General features: G+C 47.6%; 1 protein-coding gene across 4 annotated transcripts in view; it reads left to right on the forward strand.

Moving 5' to 3' along the window:
- The first annotated feature begins 1,297 nt into the window (after positions 1-1,297).
- Positions 1,298-23,992, forward strand: part of APC (APC regulator of WNT signaling pathway) — a 167,037-nt gene continuing 144,342 nt past the window's right edge. For 3 of the 4 annotated variants that reach the window (XM_040343453.1, XM_040343480.1, XM_040343489.1), the window contains exon 1: positions 1,310-1,383. The gene's annotated coding sequence lies outside the window, so the exon portion shown is untranslated. Of the gene's footprint in view, positions 1,384-23,992 lie in introns of all 4 variants that reach the window. The other variant, XM_040343463.1, reaches the window with a different exon arrangement.

The raw sequence follows: 23,992 nt of genomic DNA on the forward strand, positions 1-23,992 counted from the left end.
AGTGTCCCTGGACAAATGTTGGCAACTATGTGTGTTTGATGGCCACAGTGGCTGCGTTTGATGGGCACAGGGGCTGCATTTGATGGGCACAGTGGCTGCGTTTGATGACACAGTGATGGCAATTGATGGGCACAGTAGCTGCGTTTGATGGGCACAGTGGCTGCATTTAATGGCATAGTGGCTGCGTTTGATAGGCACAGTGGCTGCATTTGATGGGCACAGTGGCTGCGTTTGATAGGCACAGTGGCTGCATTTGATAAGCACAGTGGCTGCATTTGATAGGCACAGTGGCTGCGTTTGATGGGCACAGTGGCTGCGTTTGATGGGCACAGTGGCTGCGTTTGATGGGCACAGTGGCTGCGTTTGATGGGCACAGAGGCTGCGTTTGATGGGCACAGTGGCTGCGTTTGATGGGCAAAGTGGCTGCGTTTGATGGGCACAGAGGCTGCGTTTGATGGACACAGTGGCTGCGTTTGATGGGCACAGAGGCTGTGTTCATAGTTGCCAAGTTGCCAACATTTTCAAAAAATTTCCAGGGACACTTTGCAGCACAGCTATTAATTAATTACCACACTGACTTCTCTGAAGCTCCACCCACTCCGCATAATCTTCGCCTGGCGAAGATTATGCGTAGTGGGTGGAGCTTCAGGGAAGTGAGTGTGGTAATTAATTAATAGCTGTGCTGCAAAGTGTCCCTGGACAAATGTTGGCAACTATGTACAGTGTTTGATGGCCACAGTGGCTGCGTTTGATGGGCACAGGGGCTGCATTTGATGGGCACAGTGGCTGCGTTTGATGACACAGTGACGGCAATTGATGGGCACAATAGCTGCGTTTGATGGGTAGTGGCTGCAATTGATGTTTTTTTTTTCTTCAGTATGTTTGCGCCCCCCCAAAAAAATTCAGCCCCAGCCGCCACTGCCAGTGATGATGTCGCCACTACTTTTACAAAGCCATTTATTCCGCACAAAGTAGATTTATAACCTTAGCTTCTGATGAGGATTCTGAGGAATAGATTTGGATGGATTCCTTTGGTCTGCTCGATCTGTACATGGCTCAGACATAGGCTGCTAGCACGGACAAGCCCCGCCCAGACGTCCCTATCTCCGTGTGCGGCGCCGATGATATCTGGTGGGCGTGTCCACACAGAACACACCTGAGCTCAGGCAGCGGCCTCGGCAGAGATAGTGGGCGTGTCCAGGCTTCTGTATAGGACTTGTGAGAGGGAATGTCTATTGGCGAGCAGTCGGTGACGACGAAAATGGGGCGGGTTGTTCGAACTCCTCCAATCTGAATGTTGCGCCTGCGCAGTACGGGCCGTTGTGTCTCTCAGACAAGATGGCGGCGGAGCTATGTGAGGGTTGGAGGAATAAATAAAAGAAGGTAAGTGAGGAAAGGTGTGAGGGGGTGACCAGAGAGCGGGGTTACCTGTGTAGAGGACGGATTCAGGTGTTTCTCAGCACAAGGGGGTATTGAGCTGATAGTATGCAAGCAAGTTGTCCCAGTTCTCAGAGGAGATGGATGGAGTGTGTAGGGGCACCAGGGGGAGCTCCACTAGGGGCCAGGAGCCTGGGTAGTATGGGTGCTGGGAGCAGGCACAGTATAAGGAGTGAGGATAGGGCTCTGTACCTGGGCAACATATTGGATACAGCTGTGGGGTAGTCTGTGTGTGCTGTAGGTGGCGCTGGGTGAACGATGAGGCAGTGCGTTGTGGGTGGCGCTGGGCGCAAGCTGTGCGTTGTGGGTGGCGCTGGGCGCAAGCTGTGCGTTGTGGGTGATGCTGTGAGTGGTACAGTCTGTGTAATATGGGTGGTGTGGATGTTGTAGGTGGCGCAGGCTGTGGGTGGTGCTGGACGCAAGCCAGGCGCTGTGGTGGCGCAGGCATTGCGCTATGGGTGACGCTAGATGCTGTTAGTGGCTGTGCGTCACTCTGGGTGCTGGCTGTGCGCTATAGGTGGCACAGCCTGTGCGCTGCGGGTGATGCTGGACGTGTGCTGTAGATGTTAGGGTTGTGCGTAAGGGGTAGCGCTGGATGCTGTAGGTGGCACTTGCCGTGGGTGGTGTTGGATGCTGTAGGTGGCGCAGGCTGTGGGTAACGATGGACAAAAGGCAGGCACTGTGGGTGGCGCAGGCAGTGCGCTGTAGGTTTTACAGGCTGTGGGTGGCGCTAGACGCATTTGGTGCTTGTGCGCTGTAGGTGACGTTGGGCGCAGGCTGTGTGCTATAGGTGGCACAGGCTGTGGTTGATGTTGGAAGTGGCACAGGCTGTGCTCTGTGGGTGACGCTGGACGCAAGCTGTGCTCTGTGGGTGACGCTGGACGCAAGCTGTGCTCTGTGGGTGACGCTGGACGCAAGCTGTGCTCTGTGGGTGACGCTGGACGCAAGCTGTGCTCTGTGGGTGACGCTGGACGCAAGCTGTGCTCTGTGGGTGACGCTGGACGCAAGCTGTGCTCTGTGGGTGACGCTGGACGCAAGCTGTACGCTGTAGGTGGTGCAGGCTGTGCGAAATTGGGTGGCACAGGGCGCTGTAGGTGGCGCAGGCTGTCCACTGTAGATGGCGCAGGCTGTGGACCATGGGTGGCGTTGGATGCTGTAGGTGGCGCAGGCTGTAGGTGCTGCTGGATGCAAGCCAGGCGCAGTGGGTGGCGCAAGCAGTGCACTGTAGGCTGTACAGGCTGTGGGTGGCGCTAGACGCATTTGGTGGTTGTGCGCTGTAGGTGACACTGGGCGCAGGCTGTGGGTGACACTGGACGTTGTAAGTGGCACAGGCTGTACACTGTGGGTGACGCTGGACGCAAGTTGTGCTCTGTGGTAGAGCAGCACAATTCTGGCCAAAATGAGAATCACAATTTTTTTTGCTTAGTATAAAGATCACGATTCTCGCGGTGTAAAATCTTTCACATTATACAAAATAAAATTGGGCTAACTCTACAAATATATATGTTTTGGGGGTTCTAAGTAATTTTCTAGCAAAAAAAAAAGTGTTTAACTTGAAAACAACAACTGTCAGAAAAAGGTTTGGTGTTTAAGTGGTTAAACGTTCCTAATTTACATACAGAAGTCTATTCCTTTGATGTAAAAGACAAATTGATACAATGTTTAGACCTAACATTCCACTGATAGAATGTTTTACAACTTGGCTGACTGCCCAGACTGACTTTTGACCTGAGAGCAGAGAGAAAGTTCTCTGCGTACCAAAGATCGGGAAGATCAGGAAACCCTTTGTCAAGATTGCAACGGGCAAAAAATATCGCGATAACGATTCTTGACGATTAATCGTGCCGCTCTACTCTGTGGGTGAAGCTGGGCGCGTGCTGTGGGTGGTGCTAGACGCATTTGGTGGCTGTGCGCTATAGGTGACACTGGACGCAGGCTGTGTGCTGTAGGTGGCGCAGGCTGTGGGTGGTGCTGGACTCTGTAAGTAGCACAGGCTGTACACTGTGGGTGACGTGTGGTGCAGGCTGTGCGCAATGGGTGGCGCTGGATGCTATAGGTGACGTTGGGTGCAGGCTGTGTTCTGTAGGTGGCGCAGACTGTGGGTGGTGCTGGATGCTATAGGTGACGTTGGGTGCAGGCAGAGTGTTGGGCTGATTGGTGAAGCTGGTATGTGTAGTGAGCAGGTATGGAGAAGAAAGTCAATGTATTATAATGGACACTGAGTGCAGAGATTGTCAGTCGCTTGAATAATTTGGGGTTTATACGTCCCATAGATCAGAGTCCCTGATTTCCATATGATATTATTATTATATAGCACAGTCTATACAAAAGAGGCACAATGGTTTCAATACAAGAGGATTAGGTGGTCCTTGCTCATGGAGCTTACAGTCTAAAAGATGTCATAGTGCTGGATGATCCTGGGGGAGGGCCCTCAGATGGGGCAATTTACCTTCTGCCTTATTCAGTTCACATCAATGTACTTCTTACACTACACACTATAAGCAGTGCATCGAATTGAATGAAATCTCATTTCAGTAAGTGGGTCCTTTTTTTTAAGTTGGCTTTTAAATGATTGTAAAGTCTCATTTTAAAAATATAAAAAAAAACTGTTCTACTGTACTTGCCTGATCTATGTAATGGCTTTGCACAGAGCAGCCTCCTCTTCTTGGGTCCCTCTTCAGCTCTCCTGGCCTCTCCCTCCTGTTGAGTGCCCCCACAGCAAGCGTTCCCCCTATTCAGGCACACAAAGCTGCCAGTCAGCCCTGCTCCTCTCTCTCCTGATGGCTAACTGACTTTGATGGACGCAGGAGCCAATGGCACCATTGCTGTATCTCCTCCAATCAGGAGGGAGAGTCGCACACGGCCTAGGGACTAGTAGACATCACTGGACATTGATGGGGCTCAGGTAAGTATTAGGAAGTGCTGGGGAGACTGCTGCACACAGAAGGCTTTTTATCTCAATGCACAGAATGCATTAAAGTGGAGGTTCACCCGGAAATGAAATTTTCTCAAATCGCCTTTCAGGACAACCTTGGAGAGAGCGCAGCTCCGCCTCTTCTGTAGGAAACACCCACAGGCTTTAAATCCCTCCTCTTCCACCATGGCTTCAGTTATTGTGTTTCCTCCGCCATGGTGGAAGCATCAGGTTGGAGCCAGGGAGCTGCGTTCTCTCCAAGGCTGGAGACAGGCTTTTCCCTCATTGTTTTGCCTTTTTTGGTAAGGTTGTGACTGAACCATCCCAGCTCCTCCACTGTACCTTTAAGGGGGGATGCTCCGGAGTCCTCTGGTCTCGCCTGCTCACGGGAGCTTTAGGATCCATAGGGGATGATGCGTCTGGTGCCCGGAGTCCGCAGGTTTTGACCCCGGTGGTCGGGCAGGTACCGTTTCTTTCAAGAAACATGTCCTGCATGTCGGTTCCGGGTCCCGGTCTGGCGGGTGACGTCACGCCGGCGACGCGGCGTTTCCTGTGGAGGCGTGGCTCCTGGCGCCTGGAACGCAGGGACTAGAGGGCGGGTTCTCTGACCGGCGCTTCCGTTTCCGGCTCCTATTGATGACGCGGAGCCCGGGAAACTCAAAAACCCAGCGTTTTCCTCTACAGCTGTCTCTCTGCAATGGAGGAAAGAGTTACAGCGATGGCGGATGCAGGCGCCGTCAGCACCGGTCAGGCCCAGGTAAGAGGGGTACAATGGTGCCTTTATTCTTATCCTTATGGGCTTACTATGGTTGTGTTTTGTTGTTTTCCTCCTTATGGGAGCCTGCTCTGCTCTGATGGAAGCTTATGCTGGGCCATCTAGCAGAAACTCTGGTGGTTGCTATGTTTTATCTTTCTTCTTAAAGGGGACATTTTTCACTCTGGTGGTGGTATTAGCACGGTGGTGGTTTCCCTTGCTTAGCTAATAGAGCTTTGATTTAAATCAGTTTAATTTCTCGTTTCAGGAGAAAACTGCTAGTAAATCTAAACCAGCAAATCCACCAAGCCAAAGGAAATGTCCTTCCTGTAAAAACCCTTTGAGAGACTCTTGGCAGAAAGCCATGTGTAGGTCATGTATTAAAGACCTAGTTGAAGAGGAATCTTCTCAACAAATTAAAGAATTATTTTTATCTGTCAGGGAACTCTCGGACTCACTTAGTTCAGTTAAATCCATGCTAGTACAGAGTTCGGTCCATACTGAGCCCCAGCAACCACCAGCAAGCCCAAGAGCTTCCACCTCCAGGCCAGTAGTGGTGGACTCTGGGGATGAAGGGACAAGTACTCTTCCCTCACTTATAGACTCTGAGGAAGAAGAGGATGCAGGCAGAACCTCTAAATATAAATTATCCCTGGAGGATGTGGATGAACTTTTAGGTGCAATCTACACTACCCTTGATATTCAGGAGGAAAGAGTACAACTATCAGTCCATGATAAAATGTACCAGGGTATGGATGACTCCAAACATAGAGTTTTTCCTGTTCATAAAGTGTTATCTGACACAGTTAAGAAAGAATGGAAAGACCCGGAAAAAGGTCCCTTCCTTCCTAAATCTCTTAAGAGAAGATTTCCCTTTGAAAACAAAGAAACCGAGGTTTGGAATAAGAAACCCAGAGTGGATGCTGCCTTTTCACAGGTTTCTAGAAGGACAGATCTGGCCTTTGAAGACATGGGGGTCTTGAAAGATGCAATGGACAAAAGAGCAGATGCTCTCCTTAAAAAAGCTTGGGACTCCGCATCCGCCAGCCTTAAACCAGCCATGGCTTCCACGGTGGTAGCAAGAAACCTGGAATGCTGGGTAGAGAAACTGAAGGGCCACATTGAAGCAGGCACCCATAGGAAAGACCTTTTAGACTCCTTTCCTCTAATCCTTAATGCAATTAAATACATGGCTGATGCATCAGCCGAATCAATTAAAATGGCAGCCAGATCCTCAGCACTTGTCAATTCAGCTAGGCGTGCAGTCTGGCTGAAAACGTGGTCAGGGGATACAGCCTCAAAGATTAAACTTTGTGGCATCCCTTTTTCAGGGGATTTTCTTTTTGGGCCAGACCTGGAAACAGTCTTAGATAGAACGGCCGATAAAAAGAAGGCTTTCCCAGCCAAGAAGAAACAGACGTTTAAAAAGAATTTTCGTGCTGTTCAACAACCCTACAAAAATAGAGAAGATGTCAACAAAAAACGTTGGATTCCTCAAAAGGGTAGGGGAAGAGGTGGGGTTCTCTTCAGATCTCCTCCAGATCAAACCCCTAAAGACAAATGACGAAGCTACTCCAGTAGGGGGAAGACTGTCATCCTTTCTCCCTCAGTGGAGTCAAATATCCACAAGTCCTTTCGTAAAGAACATCATTTCACAAGGTTACAAACTGGAATTCTCGGAATGTCCGCCAAGCAGGTTTTACATTACAGCCCTTCCAAGAGACCAAGAAAAGGCTTCGGCCATGATGAACCTTTTACAGGATCTGATTCAACAAGAAGTCATTGTCCAGGTCCCGAAACAGCAGGAGGGTCGGGTTTTATTCCCATATATTTCTTGTAAAAAAACCTTCAGGCAAATACCGGTTGATTCTGAATCTAAAGATCCTGAACAGATCAATACGGTACAAACACTTCCGTATGGACACAATTTACTCCATCACAAAGCTGTTGTCTCCAGGCTGCTTCATGGCATCCCTGGACCTAAGGGATGCCTATTTACATGTGCCAATAGCACCAGCCTCCCAAAAATTCCTTCGCCTGGCCATCAATCTGGGAACATCAGTATGGCATCTCCAATTCAGGGCCCTACCATTTGGCCTGTCATCTTCCCCCAGAGTTTTCACAAAGATTATGGCGGAAGCCCTGGAGCCTCTAAAACTGAGAGGGATCTCGGTCGTGCCATACCTGAACGACCTATTATTCTTCGCAGATTCCAGGGATCAGCTTGTGACGAACCTCCAAACGTCACAGACTCATCTCAAAAATCTAGGTTGGATTTTGAACTTAGAAAAATCGCATCTAGATCCCTCTCGGGAGATGAGGTTTCTGGGCTACACCCTAAACTCAGTAGTGCAAAAAGTGTTCCTGCCTCAGGAAAAGATAGACAAAATCTTTTCAGCAGTGGGTCAGATCCAGACGAACCTTTCAGTACCAGTCAGAACAGTTATGTCAGTTCTGGGCCTTCTTACAGCTACAATTCCGGCAGTCCAGTGGGCAAGACTGCACTCCAGACCACTTCAGAAAAACATCTTGCAGGTCTGGTCACACCAGGTGCCGTTCGAAAAACGTTTCAGACTATCTGCAAAAGTGAAACGAGCACTATGGTGGTGGAGGGACCCTTCCAATCTAACGAAAGGTCTCCCATGGATTTTTCCCCTGGACAAGCGTCTAACAACCGATGCAAGCTCCTGGGGTTGGGGAGCCCATCTGGAGGGTCAAACCGCTCAAGGCACGTGGTCAAAAATAGAGGCAAAAAAATCGTCAAATTGGCGAGAATTGAAAGCCATTCATTTGGGTCTGATAGCTTTTCAACAGGAGGTCAAAGGACATCATGTACAGATTCTGTCAGACAATACGACAGCAGTGGTCTATGTGTTAAAGCAAGGGGGAACCAGGAGCCAAGGGCTCATGGACTTAGCCAATCAACTTCTGTCATGGGCGGAAATAAATGTGGCCTCCCTATCGGCAGTCCACCTGAAGGGATCACAAAATCTCCTAGCAGATCTGCTAAGCAGAAAAAGAGTGGTGGAAGCAGAATGGAGTCTGAACCAGGAGGTGTTCGATATAATATCGGAGGAATGGGGACATCCCCAAGTGGACCTGTTCTCAAGTCAACAAAATGCGAAGGTCCGGGAATTCTTTTCGATTCACAGAATGGATCAGGCAGTGGGGATAGATGCCCTGGCACACCCATGGAATTACCGGCTGTGTTACGCCTTTCCCCCTTTTCCACTAATCCCTCTGGTCCTAAGGAAATTCAGGGAGGAAAACACCAACTTACTCCTGATCGCTCCTTTTTGGCCAAAAAGGCCTTGGTTTGCAACACTTTTGAACCTGGCCTCAAAACCTCCCTGGAGATTACCATACAGGAAGGATCTATTGACACAGGGCTCTGTGTGCCATCCGGAAGCAAGCAGGCTACATCTAACTGCTTGGTTTCTGAAGAAGACCTTCTAAAATCTAAAGGACTTTCTGATAAAGTAGTTAAAACTCTACTATCAAGTAGAAAAGAGGTAACTAGGTCCATCTACCTCAAGGTATGGAAGAAATTTAACTCTTGGTGTTCTTCCAAAAATTTCGAAATCAAAAGTACTATTTCAGTTCTGGAATTTCTCCATGAAGGAATGGAGAAAGGTCTAGCCGCCAGCACCCTGAAAACACAGGTAGCGGCTCTCTCAGTTTATCTTGAAAGATCTTTATCCAAAGAAACTTTAATTTCTAGATTTTTTAGGGCTCTGGCTCGAAATAGACCGATAGCCCTCAAAGTTTTCCCTTGTTGGGACTTATCTATTGTTTTGCAAGGTCTCACTGGAGCTCCGTTTGAACCTTTACAGAGTGCATCATTAAAAAATTTAGTTCTCAAAACAATTTTTTTAGTTGCCATTACATCAGCAAGGAGAATCAGTGAGCTCCAAGCTCTAGCAATTAAGGAACCCTTCCTTAGAGTTTTGCCAGACCGAGTGGTCCTTCAAACGGATCCAGCCTTCCTACCGAAAGTAGCCTCAACTTTCCATAGGTCGCAAGAAATAATTCTACCAACATTTTCCTCATTTCCGGCTAATACAGGAGAAGAAGCTTTTCATACACTGGATGTAAGGAGATGTCTGTTACAGTTCCTTTCCGTCACCAAGGAGTTCAGGAAATCAAACGCTCTTTTTGTGGTATTCTCTGGTTCCCGTAAAGGGGAAAAAGCTTCTAAGAGTACGCTCGGTAGATGGCTTAGACAAGCAATTTCTGAAGCCTATCAAGCAAAAGGAGAAGTTCCTCCTTCTGGGATCGCTGCTCACTCTACAAGGTCAACCGCAGTTTCCTGGGCCGAAAGGGCCGGTGCTACGCCTGATCAGATCTGTAAGGCTGCTACTTGGTCCAGTTTCTCAACTTTTATTCGGCACTACAGGTTGGACTTGCTGTCGGACGCAGATCAAGCCTTCGGCAGGAAGGTACTGCAGGCAGTAGTCCCACCCTAGGGTAAGTTACTTGGTTATCCTCTCCAAGGTTGTCCTGAAAGGCGATTTTGAGAAAGGCCTAGTTAGACTTACCGGTGACGGTATTTCTAAGAGCCTTTCAGGACAACCGCTATTTCCCTCCCTAAATGTGTATAAAAAAGTAAAGTATGTATCTATCATGGTGTTGTGGTTCTCTGTGCTTTGTTTTCCAGTGCCGGAGGCCACACAATAACTGAAGCCATGGTGGAAGAGGAGGGATTTAAAGCCTGTGGGTGTTTCCTACAGAAGAGGCGGAGCTGCGCTCTCTCCAAGGTTGTCCTGAAAGGCTCTTAGAAATACCGTCACCGGTAAGTCTAACTAGGCCTTTTACCCTTAGATTGATGCTCATTTAGTCTAGGGGAATCGGCTATTTTTTTTAAAATCGAAGCTGTACTTACCGTTTTAGAGAGCGATCTTCTCCGCCGCTTCCGGGTATGGGCTGCCGGACTGGGCGTTCCTATTTGATTGACCGTCTTCCGACAGGCTTCCGACGGTCGCATACATCGCGTCACGATTTTCCGAAAGTAGCCGAACTTCGGTGCGCAGGCGCCGTATAGAGCCGCACCGACGTTCGGCTTCTTTCGGCTACCCGTGACGTGATGGATGCGACCGTCGGAAGCCTGTCAATCAAATAGGAACGCCCAGTCCCGAAGACCATACCCGGAAGCGGCTGAGAAGATCGCTCTCTAAAACGGTAAGTACAGCTTCGATTTAAAAAAAAACTAGCTGATTCCCCTTGACAAAATGAGCATCAATCTAAGGTAAAAATTTTATTTTTTTAGGGTGAACTCCCGCTTTAAGATAAAAAATAAGCCTTCTGCCTTTACAGACACTTTAATGCCAGGAGGCAAAATGGCTTGCCAATCACATGACCGCTATGATTGGCTCCCACAGTGGTTACATGAATCAGGAGCTTGTCCCATTGGCCACCCAATCCAAAGTTGTAAACAAATGTTGCCAGCCAGCACAGTCTGTATACTGGGGGTGCGCTCTCGGGGGAAAAACAACCTCACACCGCCACAGTTGTATATGTGCAGCGGCTTTGGTGAGAGAGCCCACTTATACCTAGTCCACATATATGAACTACAGAGTTTCTGACGCGTTGTGTCCAGACTTTCTCAACGCATCGGACGGGTGCTGCAGTGTTACATAATCACATTGGGCAGAGCTTAGACGCCATCTTGGATTTCCAATACTGGCTGTTACTTGTGAATTGCTGCTTATGTGATGCCATTTTATTAAAGCAATTTTGTACGTGTAATTTTAGTTATATAAAAAAAAAAGGTTATTTGGTTTTAGCCTTGGTTCACACCTATGCGTTGCAGAAAAGCATTACAGTCCATTTAACATGGGTACCTATGGATATAGTTCACATCTGTGTATTTTGAGAGAGGGCTTTTTTTTTTGGAAAGAGTCAGGGACTTTTTTGCACTTTGCATGTTATAGACTTCAATAGACTTGCACAAAAAACGCAAGTGTGTTTGGTGCATTTCTCTTTTTATTTTATTTTTGGCTATTAGGAAAGTATGACAGTTCTGTTCATGTATTGCGACTTTGATGTGGCTTTACATGCTTTGGCACTCAAGTAGCATCAAAGTAGCGCAGGAACTTTTGTATCCAAAGTTGCATGTTAAAGCTTAGGGTTGGTCCAGGTTAAATGTTAGGGCTAAAGTTAAGGGTTGTGGTTAAAGGGTCACTAAAGGAATTTTTTTATTTTATTTTTTTTGTTTAGCTAAATAGCTTCCTTTACCTTACTGCAGTGCTGGTTTCATGTCCTCATTGTTCGTTTTTGCTGTAATCCTTCTCTGTTCTGAACACTTTGTCTGTTTCCTGATGAAAAAAGTCATGGGAGCTTTCTCTCTGTGGTCACTAATCAAGGAGGTGTGATTGGTGTTGAGGGGTTTGACACACAGTAATCAGTTTCGTTTTCCAAAGCATCACTGCCCTGTATTGGCTCTGAGGCTCTGTACATCACAGAAGCAGCAAACATGCAAAAACGAAACTGAAACTCCCGGTACATTATATGATTGATTTTTATCTATTTTTTAATCATTTTTAAAAGGAATCGGTTAACTATTATGTCTCTATACCCTGTAAACAGTCATTTCAGCAAAACATTTTCTTTATCGTACATCACGGGACACAGAGCAGCATAGCCATTACATATGGGTTATATAGTGTACCTTCAGGTGATGGACACTGGCACTCTCCGACAGGAAGTTCCCTCCCTATATAACCCCCACCCATAGTGGGAGTACCTCAGTTTTTTCGCCAGTGTCTTAGGTGTTGGTGCACGTTGAAGGTTGTGCCTGCAGTTTGTCCTTGGGACCAGGGCCAGCCGACCGGATCCGTCCAAGGTGCTTCATAGCCAAAGTGGACGGTACCCGGGCCCCAATTCGTGGATGGGGTTTTGCCTATAATGCCTCTCCTTGGAGGGCTGGACTCTGGGTTCCAGGACTGGGTTTTTTAACCTATAAATACCTGCTGCCAGTAGTGCTGTATAGGTCCAGGTGTGTGGTGTTCCTGACTTGGACCCCGGTCCCTGAAGGTCTATGACCATACCCACGGTGAAGGGGGAAGATTGGGCCTCTTGCATGAGCAATACCCTGCGGCGTGGAAAGGTAAGCGGGGGGCCTACGGAACTTGGTTTGTCAGTGGGCTCCCCACAGGGGACTCTGGGGAAAAGCCTTTTTTATGCCTCTGTGCATGGGCTAAAAGAGAAACCACAAAGTCTGCATGACTGGATGGCTCAAACACCCAGGTATACTGTTCCTCTGGCTGGGCTAATAGACTGCTGCTGCTGCTACAAGGTGTTTGGCTCCATGAAATGTAAAGGGAGCATGTCAGGTTTAAATTACTTACTTCCTGATGTCTGTGTGTCTCCAGCAGCTCCCGGGCTCCTCTCCCCACATGGATCCTGCTTCCTGAGAGCGGCGTCGGGGGAGCGCGCGCGCGCGCGCGCGCACTGTTATAGGCGCCGACGCTGCATGGAGGGGCGGGGGACGCCCAGGGAGTTCCCTCCCCTCTGTACATCAGAGGGAAAAACTCTACTTAGCCTGTCAGTTTGCTGAAGGCTGTGAAGGGACACGGAGCAGCGATGCTGAGCTGAGCAGGATAGGTTTGCCTATGTTATGCTGACACAGTGACACCTAGTGGCCGTTTTTTTGTACACACCTTACTAAAGAGCTGTTTAAGCTCATATTTTCTCTGAAAAGCCGGTGTACTAAGTAGCAGTCAGAGTACTTAGTATTTGGTACTCTCTTAGCCCAGCATTAAGGGAAGCAATATTAAGATATGATTAAGCCCTTGGGGCTCAATATTGCTATCTCTTGTTAGGTTTTGGGAAGTTTAGTTTCTGTCTAACATTACCCTAGCCTAAATTTTTTTCCTCATTTATTTAAATGTGTGTTTTTCTCCAGCTATTACAGTTAGTTGTATATTAGCGGAGTATCTCAGATTTGTTATTATGGCTCCTAAGGGTGCAGGGAACGCTAAAAATGCTAAAGGTGTTAAAAAGCCGAAGGGTTCCCCATCGGGCTCGGAGGATATTTCCCAGAATCCACCTGCCCCTACCTCCCCGGAGGATCCGGAGGTTGCTGCCCTGGGTGAGCCATCGGGGTTGCTAGGTGCTATGGCGGGCCCTATTCAACCAACTCCTTCCTATGTCACGGAAGAGATGTTAGCCTCCACCTTGGGTGGATTTGAAAAGAGGATGGCCGCTCTTATTACGGCCTCTTTATCCGGGAAGAAGCGGGCTAGGTCCCCGTCTCCCAGGTTTGAATCTCCTGAGGAAGATGTCCTTTCCACTGAGGAATTGGAAGATACAGGAGACCAGGCTGAGGATCATCTGGACCATTTGGGTTCTGAAGATTCTACTATAGAAGAACCTTTTTCAGCTTCTCACGCAGAAAAATTGTGGGTTCAGTCCTTAACGGATATGGTGCGGTCAGCTTTTAAAATGCCTTTGCCTCAGCCTCTGGCCTCCGCTGTGTCCTCATTGGGCTCCCTAAAAGCGCCCCAAGCCAACCTGGTGTTCCCGGTCCATCCTTTGTTAAAGGACCTGATTTTTCAGGACTGGGTTAAGCCAGACAGGATTTTTTTGCCTCCTAAAAGGTTCGCAGTTATGTACCCTTTAGAGGAGGAGTTTTCAAAAAAATGGGCTGTCCCCACTGTTGACGCAGCCATATCATGTGTCAATAAAGCTTTAACATGTCCAGTGGACAATATTCACATGTTCAAAGATCCTGTGGATAAAAGGCTTGAGACCTTACTAAAGGCATCCTTTTCCACAGCGGGGGCAGTGGTCCAGCCAGCTGTAGCTGCCATTGGCGTCTGCCAGGCTTTAAAAGACCAGGCCAAGCAGGCCCTAAAGGACCTCCCGGCTCAACAGGCTCAGGACTTAGCCGATCTACCTAGAGCCTTATGTTTCGCGGTAGACGCTATCAAGGATTCAATCCAACAGGCGTCCCGCCTATCCCTGTATTTGGTCCACATGAGAAGATTACTTTGGTTAAAGAACTGGTCTGCAGAAACCCCCTGCAAAAAACTCCTTACAGGATTCTCCTTTCAAGGAGAGAGATTGTTTGGAGAAGATCTTGACAAATATATTCAAAAGATCTCTAGTGGTAAGAGCACCCTTTTGCCGGTTAAGAAAAGGTTCCGAGGTCCCACTTTTAAGCGCCCAACCTCTCCAGTTCCAGGGCCCTCATTCTCTAGGCAGTATCGACGGCCTCCTGGACGCGCAGCTGCAAACAGGCCCCAGGGGCAAGCTGCAGGGAACAAGAGACCGTGGAACCGTAAGCCGGTTAAGGCTGCCCCTAAGGCAGCCTTGTGAAGGGGCGCCCCCACTCTCTCGAGTGGGGGGAAGACTCCGGTTGTTCTCGGAGTTGTGGGGGGCCCAAGTTACCGACCAATGGGTTCTGTCCTCAGTAACTCAGGGGTACAAGCTGGAGTTTCGGGAGTTCCCCCCTCCTCACTTTCAAATGTCAAGACTTCCAGGCGACCCTCAGAGACAGGCATCGCTTCTGTCCGCCCTAGAGCGACTCCTATCTCAAGGAGTGATTATGGAAGTACCAGCAGGGGAGCAAGGACAAGGGTTTTACTCAAACCTCTTCGTTGTCCCGAAGCCAAACGGCGACGTCAGGCCTATTCTGGACCTAAAGTTATTAAACCGCTTTTTAAGAGTCCGGTCTTTTCGAATGGAGTCCATTCGTTCGGTGGTGGCCGCCCTCCAAGGAAAGGAGTTCTTGGCCTCCATCGATATAAAGGACGCATACCTGCACGTTCCGATTTTCCCAGGCCATTACAGGTATCTGCGTTTTGCCCTAAACTATCGGCATTATCAGTTCGTGGCTCTTCCGTTCGGACTAGCCACGGCCCCTCGGGTTTTTACGAAGATCCTGGCCCCCGTATTAGCCATCCTAAGGGAACAGGGCATTCTGATCATGGCCTACCTAGACGATCTTCTGGTAGTCGACCACTCAGCGGCCGGTCTAAATCGGGCAGTGTTGCTAGCAGTAAACTGCCTAGAGTCCCTGGGTTGGGTTCTAAACCGGGACAAATCGGCTTTACAGCCCACAAGAAGGTTGGAGTATCTAGGTCTGATTTTAGATACAAGACAACAACGGATCTTCCTGCCCCAGTCCAGAGTGGACTCGATAAGGGAGTTAATCCACATAGTCCTAAGCAGCACAAGGCCATCTATACGCCTCTGCATGCGCCTGTTGGGAAAGCTAGTGGCCACCTTCGAGGCAGTGCCCTATGCCCAGATCCATTCTCGGAGGCTACAGAGAGCAATTCTCGCGGCCTGGGACAAAAGACTCCAGGCCTTGGATCTTCCCATTTCCCTTCCCTATGCGGTAAGGCAGAGCCTGTGTTGGTGGCTAGTCACAAAAAATCTTCTGAAAGGAAGATCGTTCAATCCCCCCTCATGGAGGATAGTAACCACGGACGCCAGCCTATCAGGTTGGGGTGCAGTCCTAGACGATTTAACCCTACAGGGGAAATGGTCAAGGGCAGAATCAGCCCTACCCATAAATGTCTTAGAGATCCGAGCAGCTCGGTTGGCTCTTTTGGGCTGGACGGAGGTTCTGCAGGGCTCCCCAGTAAGGGTACAATCCGACAATGCCACTGCCGTAGCTTATATAAACCACCAGGGTGGCACCAGGAGTCAGGCAGCCCAAAGGGAGGTAGATCGGATCTTTTCATGGGCAGAAGCCCATGTCCCCTGCATCTCAGCTATCTTTATCCCCGGGGTGGACAATTGGCAAGCGGACTTCCTCAGCCGCCAACAGATGTCCCCAGGGGAGTGGTCCCTCCATCCCGAAGTGTTCCAGGTCATTTGCCGGAAGTGGGGTACTCCGGAGGTGGACATTATGGCGTCCAGATTCAATGCCAAAGTAGCAAACTTTGTCTCTCGAACGAGGGATCCATTGGCCTGCGGGACAGATGCCTTGGTGTGTCCTTGGCATCAGTTTGCGCTGATCTATGCCTTCCCTCCAATACGGATGCTACCCCGTCTTCTTCACAGAATTCAAAGGGAACGCAAGCCAGCGATTCTAGTGGCCCCAGCGTGGCCCCGAAGACCTTGGTACTCCTTGATAAAAAGGATGACCGTAGAGGAGCCTTGGGTCCTCCCTCTACGTCCGGACCTCCTCTCACAAGGGCCATTCTACCACCCTGCCTTACAGGCCCTAAATTTAACGGCCTGGCGGCTGAGTCCCTGATTCTCAGAAACAGAGGCCTTTCAGGGCAGGTCGTTTCTACCCTTATAAACGCAAGAAAACCAGTTTCCAGGTTAATATACTATAGGGTGTGGAAGGCCTATATTACCTGGTGTGAAACCAGGAAATGGGATCCCCGCAAATATACTATTGGGAGAATCCTGGAGTTTTTACAGTTGGGAGTGGAAAAAGGTTTGGCGGTCGGCACAATCAAGGGGCAGGTGTCTGCCTTGTCGGTCTTCTTCCAGAGATCGTTGGCTGCCCATTCCTTAATGAAATCCTTTTTACAAGGTGTTATTCGGGTGAATCCCCCGATTAAAGCTCCCCTGTATCCTTGGGATCTAAATTTGGTTCTATCGGCCTTGCAAAGGCAGCCCTTTGAGCCCTTGTCCGTGATTCCTTTGGTCCTTTTGACTAGGAAACTAGTGTTTCTGGTGGCCATGGCATCCGCCAGAAGGGTGTCGGAGTTGGCAGCCTTGTCATGTAAGGCACCTTATTTATTATTGCATAAGGACAGGGTCGTTTTGCGGCCGCTTCCGTCCTTCCTGCCTAAGGTGGTATCAAATTTTCACCTTAATCAAGATGTGATTCTTCCATCATTTTTTCCAAAGCCTTCTTCTAAGGAAGAGAGGTTACTACATTCCTTGGATGTAGTTAGAGCTGTAAAGATTTACTTGGAAGCTACAGCCCAGATTCGTAAGACGGACGTCTTATTCATTCTGCCGGAAGGGCCCAAGAAGGGCCAGGCAGCGTCTAAGGCCACTATTGCTAAGTGGATTAGGCAGACGATTATTCAGGCCTATGGCCTGAAGGGGAAGAGTCCACCCTTATCGGTTAAGGCTCATTCCACTAGAGCTATAAGTGCCTCTTGGGCAGCGTATCACCAGGTCCCTATGGCTCAGGTCTGCAGGGCAGCAACCTGGTCATCTGTCCACACATTTGCAAAATTTTATCAAATGGACGTTAGGAGGAACGCTGATTCAGCCTTTGGGCAGGCGGTACTGCGGGCCGCAGTTTAATCTCCTCTTGTCCGGTGGCACCTCTTGTTTGTTTTTTTCTGGTTGTCTCCCTCCCCTCATGGAGCATTGCTTGGGGACATCCCATATGTAATGGCTATGCTGCTCTGTGTCCCGTGATGTACGATAAAGAAAAAGGGATTTTTATTAACAGCTTACCTGTAAAATCCTTTTCTTGTAGTACATCACGGGACACAGAGCTCCCACCCCTCTTATGGGGAATTTTGGGATGCATATTGCTTGCTACAAAACTGAGGTACTCCCACTATGGGTGGGGGTTATATAGGGAGGGAACTTCCTGTCGGAGAGTGCCAGTGTCCATCACCTGAAGGTACACTATATAACCCATATGTAATGGCTATGCTGCTCTGTGTCCCGTGATGTACTACAAGAAAAGGATTTTACAGGTAAGCTGTTAATAAAAATCCCTTTTTTTTCCTTTACAACTCCTTTAAGGCTAGGATTAAATGTTAGGGTTACAGCCCTAGCCCTAACATGTGACTTTGGATGCACAAATGTTCCTGCGCTACTTTGATGTAACTTAATGCTGCTTGCGTCCCAGAGAGAGCATCAAAGTCACATCACATGAACAGAACAGTCATATTTTCCTATGCATTAAGGTGAAAAAACATCCGACAGCACCGCCCTCCCGAGCCCCCGTTTTACTTACCTCACCCCCTCGAAAGTCCAGCGCTCGTCCCCGTCATCCTCTTGGGTTCCCAGCCTGGCCGTTAATTGGCTAGGTTGGACGGATTGATAACAGTGCAGCCATTGGCACTTGTATATCAAAGCAAATTTCCCCATAAGAAATTATGAAATCCGGAGCCGAAAATAAGTGTGCACACAATGGGCAGCAGTGAGTTGTGTTGGACCAGGGATGTCGGTGGCAGATTGTTGGCACATAAACTGCCTCCTGTCTTTTTTTTATTTATTTTTTTCATTTTGTATTTATTTCTTTATAAATGTCAGTTTTGCTGCAGCTGGTTCTATACACAGACGCACTATTTTACAGGTGGACTAAGGGATTTTTGATTTTGCTTTAAGCATCATTAAAAAAAAAAATTGTTTCATTGATACATGTCCCCCAGAGAAGTACCTGAGCCCCCATACCCTTTTTATGCCCAATAACTTGCATATAGGCCTTCAAAATGGGCTATAGGGTTTGCGTCTAAATTTTTGTGATGTTAGAGTTCTGGCGCGAACCGCGGAGGTGTTCGGCCCAACTCTATTTAGCTGTAAATTTAGCAGTTTGCCCCTTATGCGGCTGGCTACACTTTCTACAACGTGACTGTACAATCATTGCACAATCTCGGGTATACCAACAGCTGTGTAGTATGTGGATCTTTCTGAATAAACCAGTTACCGTGTGTATGTGTGTGTATGTATATGTGTGTATATATATATATATATATATATATATATATATATATATATATATATATATATATATATATATATATATATATATATATATATATATATATATATATATATATATATATATATATATATATATATATATATATATATATATATATATATATATATATATACACACACATACTCGAGTATAAGCCGAGGCACCTAATTTTACCACAAAAAAACTGGGAAAACGTATTGACTCGAGTAAAAGCCAAGGGTGAGAATGCAGCAGCTACTGTAAGCGGAAAAAAGGGTCAACAATGCCCATTGCATCCTCACTGTACCCATTGTCAGTGTACCTGAAATTGACAGGTTGCGGGCGTCCATTTATTGTTTGTTTCAAAACTCGCAGGTTCCTCCTGGTCCCTTCCGTTATAGGCGTTTCTCAGGAGACACAGTTCCGCCAATCACTGACCTTCTCTCATCCTCGGACTCAGTTTCTCAGCAGACACTGAATCTATAAAAAAAAATTCCACAGTTTAGGCCGATGCGTATTCTAATTTTTTTTTTTTTTTGGTAAAATCGTAATAAGCGTTTGGTTTGCGCAAAAGTTTAAGCGTCTACAAAAAAGTGAACTGTTTTATGGCATTTTTATAAAAATATTTTTTTTTTTACTAGTTATGGTGGCGATCAGCTTTTTATTTATATATTTTTTTTTTTTTTACGGGACTGCAACATTATGGCGGACATATCGGACAACTTTGACACCATTTTGGGACCATTGTCATTTTTACAGCGATCAGTGCTATAAAAATGCACTAATTACTGTAAAAATTACACTGGCAGTGAATGGGTTAACCACTAGGTGGCGCTGAAGGGGTTAAGTGGGTCTGACATGGCATGGCAACATGGCAGTCGGTCTCTCTGAGCTTCTGTCCTTCTTCTGAGTACTTGAAAATGTTGTATAACTGCCATGTCTCAGAATATGTCTCCTGGCGCTGTTGGCTGGAGAGGATCAGGTCTTCCATTCGACTGATCTCATCGACCTTATTCAGCCAGAGAGCAAAAGTCGGGGGGGGGGGGGAGGGGACTTCCAGCGGAGAGGCACGCAGGCCCTGGCTGCGTCCAAAAGGTGACGCACCACCGACTTTTTGTAAGTTACAGGTGGTATATTGGTTGCCTGTAGGAGGAAATAAACCGGGTCGTCCGGCACTGTATGCCCCGTAAACTTTTGGGTGATCCGGCGTACCTCGCCCCTGATCCGTGAGCAAGACCAGAACACATGGAGTAGGGTACCTTTCTCCTGCTGGCATCTCCTGCAGGTGTCGGTAGTGTTGGGAAATGGTCTATTCAGGAGATCTGGGGTTCTGTACCAGCGAGTAAGAACCTTGTAGTTCGTCTCCTGAGTTTTCGCGTATAGAGATGACTTGTGTGTGAAACGGAGTATGGTCTGTCTTTTAGTGGGCGAGAACTGTGTGTCTAGGTCTCTCTCCCATTTTATCAGGGCCGGGATCTGATAGTCCCCAGGGGGGGGCGATCAGCTTAGCGTATAGCAGGGACAGAGCGTGTGGGAGCACACCCGTCTCTTCACACAGCTCCTCCAACTCTGTCAATGGTGCCTGTCCGGTCGGGGGGGCCGGTATGGAGCTCAAGAAATTAGTCAGCTGATTTGCCCTCAGAAAGTCAAGGCGGTAAACGCCCCCCGGGTCTGTCAATTCAGTTGCTGATTTCCACCGTCCTCCCGAACTAAAGTGTGATGCCTGATAGAGGCCCGCTTTCCCGAGGTCCAGAAACCTCCCGTCTTGTAATCCCGGGCCAAAGAGTGGGTGTCCAATAATGGGTCTAAGAGGGGAATCTCTGGAGGTCAGGGATAATTGAGCGAAAAGATCCGAACACACATTAATCGTGGTTCCCACAAGTGGGTGACGTTTAATTGTGAGAGGAAGCGAGGCAGAACACCACGGGGCGCGGTGTAAGGGAATCTCGGTCTGGCCCTGTTCAACCTGTGTCCACAGCTTATTGTGTCCATGTCGACACCAGTCAATTAATCTAACCAGGTGTGTTGAGCGGTAGTATGTCCGGATGTCCGGTAGGGCTAGGCCCCCCTGTAGTTTGGGGAGGGAGAGGACTGTTCTGCATATCCGCGACCTTTTCCCCGCCCAGAGAAAATGGTTGAATGTGGAGTGAACCTGCTTAAAGTAACTCCCCGGGATGGAAATCGGGAGGGCCTGCAGGAGGTACAGGAATTTGGGCAGTATTGTCATCTTTAAAATGTTGCACCTGCCCACCCAGGAGTGTAGTCCCCCAGTCCACTGAGTCAGTAGTCTCCGAACCTCTGTCAGGAGGGGGGGAAAGTTCAACTGGAATAAGCGTGTGAATGTAGGGGGGATGTACGTCCCTAAGTATTTTAGTGCGACTTCCGTCCACTTCAGGCTGAAGCCGGCCTTAAGCTGGGTCAGCTGTTGCTGTGGGATCAACATGCTCTATTTTTTAACGACGTTTTAAACAATGTCGTTTTTCGGGTTGTAAAAAATGGCCGTGTGTGGGCTTTAACGAAGTTAAAAATCAGCGCATGCTCAGAAGCAAGTTATGAGACGGGAGCGCTTGTTCTGGTAAAACTACCGTTCGTAATGGAGTAAGCACATTCATCACGCTGTAACAGACAGAAAAGCGCGAATCGTGTTTTATGAACACAAAATCAGCAAAAGCAGCCCAAAGGGTGGCGTCATCCGAATGGAACTTCCCCTTTATAGTGCCGTCCTACGTGTTGTACGTCACCGCGCTTTGCTAGAGCATTTTTTTTACTATTGTGTGTAGGCAACGTCGTTTTAATGATGAAGTTGAAAAAAAAATCGTTTTTTCTAGGGGCTGAAAAACGTTGTTGTTTACAACCCGAAAAATGATCGTGTGTACGCGGCATCACACTACAACCAAAAGTTGGACTTTAATGCCGAGGGTTTTTTAGGTTGTGAAATCAACGTATTTCTTACCTAGCGTGTATTTGCATTTTGTACTTGTATTCGTAATCAAACGTAACTTGTACATAGTCAGATGAAAGCCACTATAAAATGTATTAATATTACACTGGCTAAAACTAGTGATACTAATAACATACAGTGGGTTTAGGGCTTATCTGTGGCAAAACATTTTTGGCTTTATTTTTTATTTTTATTTGCATGCATGTGCGTGTTCTGGTATAAAAAAAAAAAAAAAAAAGGGATGCTGTTCGTACAGTACATGAAAGCAGCAAGATGGTGTAAACAAGGCGAACTGAGAAAACATTTGTATATGCTTTCATACTGTGTTAAAAAAAATGAGCTAGTATGCATCGCATTCTAGCTCATTCTAAAATATTTACCTTAAGAATGATGTCCTCCAGCGGCACCCGCACACCGCTGAGATGGCTGACACCGCCCCAGGGTTTCTTCTGAGTTCTCAGGCTCAAGTGCTGTGAGTGGCAGGAGCCACGATGACTTAACTCCTGCGCATGTGAGCGGGAGACACCGTTTAGGGTACAGGCCCTGAAGGTCGGCTGCATGCACTCTAAATATCTCCTAAACTGTGCAAGATGATATTCACAGTACCTACCTCATTATAGGCTTGCCGGTAGGTACAATTAAAAAAGAATAAGACGTTACTTTCTCTTTAAATAGTAATTCTACTTTTGTTTAGAAAAATTTATCTGCTTTGGTTTATCTATGTACATTGCAGTGATTTGCACAAACTTTTTAGCGCTACCCGTTTCTTTTCCTAAAGTGGTAGTAAACTCTTTAAAAAAAAAAAAAAAAGAAATGCCCCGCCCTGCAGGTTGATGTCATATGTGCTAATAATACTACCGTAGCGCATTATGACAGTAAGGTGGATCCCTCCAGCAGCCCGCTGATAGAACTTTCATGCATTTTTCTTCCAGGTTTGCATGCGCTGGCCAATTGATTAGCAAGTCCGCAATGACGTCACTCCCACAATCTTGGTACAGTTCTTTCAATGGACAGCACACTCGAGCATGCTGTCCATTCAGAGCACAATCTGCATGTGCTAATGAAGTTACCGGCTGCTAAGAAAGTGAATATCCTTTAGGCCCCGTTCACACCTATGCAAATTGGTTGTGGCCTTAATCGCATCCAATTTGCATAACTTTATAAAATACATTGATTTTAATGAGGCTGGTTCACATATGAACACATATTGCGCGTTGCCCAAAAAACGTGTGCATTTTCTAGGCATTATGGTGTGGCTCGGGTGCGAATTCATGCCCATTATCTTCTATGGGCACGCATCTGATTCGCAGATGTGTTTAGTTCTCATCAGGATCTCTTTCCTTCTCCTCACTACACTTCCCCCCCTCCCCTCTCCCAGGTCTCCAAATTCACACCTAAAATGGAGATGATCTGCGGAACAGCTCTTATCTTTTTGCAGAGATAAGAGAGCTGGAATTCGCACCGCACAAGTGTGAACCCAGCTTTAAAGGGGTTGTAAAGGTACAATTCCCCCCCCCCCCCCCTAAATAGCTTATTTTACCTTAGTGCAGTCCTCCTTCACTTACCTCATCCTTTGATTTTGCTTTTTAAATGCCCTTATTTCTTCTGTCTGTAACTCCACACCGTAATGCAAGGCTTTCTCCCTGGTGTGGAGTGTCGTGCTTGCCCCCTCCCTTGGACTACAGGAGAGTCAGGACGCCCACTATAGCAAGCTCCTTTCTCTATCTGCATCCTGACTCTCCTGTAGCCTAAGGGAGGGGGCGAGCACGACACACCAGGTAGAAAGCCTTGCATTACTGTGTGTAGTTAGACGGAAGAACAGGAAGTGAGGATTTCTAAGAAGAAATAAGGACATTTAAAAGCAAAATGGAACGATGAGGTAAGTGAAGGAGGACTGCACTAAGGTAAAGGGAGCTATTTAGGGGGGGGGGGGATTGTACCTTTACAACCCCTTTAAAGCTGGGTTCACACTTGTGTGGTGCGAATTCCAGCTCTGCAAAAAGATAAGAGCTGTTCAGCAGGTCATCTCCATTTTAGGTGTGAATTTGGGAGAGGGGAGGGGGAGGGGGGGAAGTGTAGTGAGTAGAAGGAAAGAGATCCTGATGAGAACTGAACACATCTGCGAATCAGATGCGTGCCCATAGAAGATAGTGGGCATGAATTATTATTATTTTTTTTACCTTTACAGCCCCTTTTTTAAACTGCTTGTTTTTACCTCTAGGTACAAGTGAAAAAGCTGACTTTACTACGGCTTTAAGAAAAAGCTGTATGTTTCACTATGTGCTTGGAATAATGATTCCTGAATGCGAGTGCCTTTGTTCAGGC

This window comes from Rana temporaria, chromosome 1, assembly GCF_905171775.1.
Source record: "Rana temporaria chromosome 1, aRanTem1.1, whole genome shotgun sequence".
Taxonomy (NCBI): Eukaryota; Metazoa; Chordata; class Amphibia; order Anura; family Ranidae; genus Rana; species Rana temporaria.